Here is a 2514-nt window from a genome sequence, read left to right on the forward strand (position 1 = left end):
TTTAATTAAGTCGTTAATTCATCGTTAGTCGTTACATGTATGTGTTGTTTCGGGGCCTTTAAGTTAACGATCTCGTTTAATGTAGTTAACCCATTGTTATTATATTTAATGAGATGTTAAATTGTTATATTATCATGATAACATAGTGTATTAAAATGTCCTAATACGATATATATATTAAGACGTTATTACATCGATAAACATTACATATATATATCGTTTTGAAATCCTTAAGTTAGTAGTCTCATTTTATGTATATAACTCATTGTTAATATACTTAGTGAGATACTTACTTATCATAATATCATGTTAATATATATATATATATATATATATATATATATATATATATATATATATATATATATATATATATATATATATATGTATATATATATGTATATATATATATGTATATATATATATATATGTATATATATATATATGTATATATATATATGTATATATATATGTATATATATATGTGTATATATATATATTATCATGTCATTTACAAGTTATAACGTTCGTGAATCATCGCACAAATTGGGTGGTCAAACGTTTACATAAAATCCGTTTCAATTAATCAAGTCTTAACAAGTTTGATTGCTTAACATGTTGGAAACATTTATACATGTAAATATTAATCTCGTAATATATATATATATATATATATATATATATATATATATATATATATATATATATATATATATATATATATAGAAAAATCTGGGTTATGATAGTACCTACCCGTTAAATAAATTTCTTCCCGAAATTTTAAGCTGTTGTAGGTGTTGTCGCATCTTCTGGAAATAAGTGCAGGTATTTCTGCTTCATCTGATCTTCACGCTCCCAGGTGAATTCGGGTCCTCTACGAGCATTCCATCGGACCTTAACGATTGGTATTTTGTTTTGCTTAAGTCCTTTAACCTCACGATCCATTATATCAACGGGTTCTTCAACAAATTGTAGTTTTTCGTTGATCTTAATTTCGTCTAAAGGGATTGTGAGATCTTCTTTAGCTAAGCATTTCTTCAAATTTGAGACGTGGAAGGTATTATATACACTAGCGAATTATTGAGGTAATTCGAGTCGGTAAGCCACTGGTCCAACACGGTCAATAATCTTGAATGGCCCAATGTATCTCGGGTTTATTTTCCCCTTTTACCAAATCGAACAATGCCTTTCCAAGGGGATACCTTAAGCATGACCATGTCACCAATTTCAAATTCTAAATCTTTTCTTCTAACATCCGCATAGCTCTTTTGTCGACTTTGGGCAGTTTTCAACCGTTGTTGAATTTGAATGATTTTTCGGTAGTTTCTTGGATAATTTCCGGACCCGTAATCTTTTTATCCCCCACTTCACTCCAACAAATCAGAGACCTGCACTTCCTACCATAAAGTGCTTCGAACGGTGCCGCATTAATACTCGAGTGGTAACTGTTATTGTAGGAAAACTCTGCTAATGGTAGATGTCGATCCCAACCATTTCCAAAATCAATAACACATGCTCGTAGCATGTCTTCAAGCATCTGTATCGTCTTTTAACTCTGGCCATCAGTTTGTGGATGATAGGCAGTACTCATGTCTAAACGAGTCCCCAATGCTTGATGTAACGGCTGCCAAAATCTTGAAACGAATCTACTATCCCTATCAGAGATAATAGAGATTGGTATTCCATGTCTGAAGACGACTTCCTTCAAGTATAGTCGTGCCAACTTCTCCATTTTATCATCTTCTCTCATTGGTAGAAAGTGTGCTGACTTGGTAAGACGATCGACTATTACCCAAATTGTATCATAACCACTTGTAGTCCTTGGCAATTTAGTAATGAAATCCATGGTAATGTTTTCCCATTTCCATTTCGGGATTTCAGGTTGTTGAAGTAGCCTGATGGTTTCTAATGTTCAGCTTTGACTTTAGAACAAGTCAAACATTCCCCCATGTATGTGGCAATATCGGCTTTCATACCCGGCCACCAAAAATGTTTCTTGAGATCTTTGTACATTTTCCCTGCTCCGGGATGTATTGAGTACCTGGTTTTATGTGCTTCCCGAAGTACCATTTCTCTCACACCCCCAAACTTTGGTACCCAAATCCTTTCAGCCAAATACCGAGTTCTGTCTTCCCGAATATTAAGCTGTTTCTCTGATCCTTTGGATATTTCATTCTTCAAATTCCCTTCTTTCAAAACCCCTTGTTGTGCCTCTTTTATTCGAGTAGTAAGATTAGTATGAATAATTATATTCATAGCTTTTACTTGAATAGGTTCCCTGTCCTTTCTACTTAAAGCGTCGGCTACCACATTTGCCTTTCCCGGGTGGTAACGAATCTCGAAGTCATAATCATTTAACAGCTCAATCCACCTACGCTGCCTCATGTTTAGTTGTTTTTGATTAAATATATGTTGTAGACTTTTGTGGTCGGTATATATAATATATTTGACCCTATATAAGTAGTGCCACCACATTTTTAATGCAAAAACAACAGAGCCCAATTTCAAATCATG

The sequence above is a fragment of the Rutidosis leptorrhynchoides genome, chromosome 11, assembly GCF_046630445.1.
Source record: "Rutidosis leptorrhynchoides isolate AG116_Rl617_1_P2 chromosome 11, CSIRO_AGI_Rlap_v1, whole genome shotgun sequence".
Classification (NCBI taxonomy): Eukaryota; Viridiplantae; Streptophyta; class Magnoliopsida; order Asterales; family Asteraceae; genus Rutidosis; species Rutidosis leptorrhynchoides.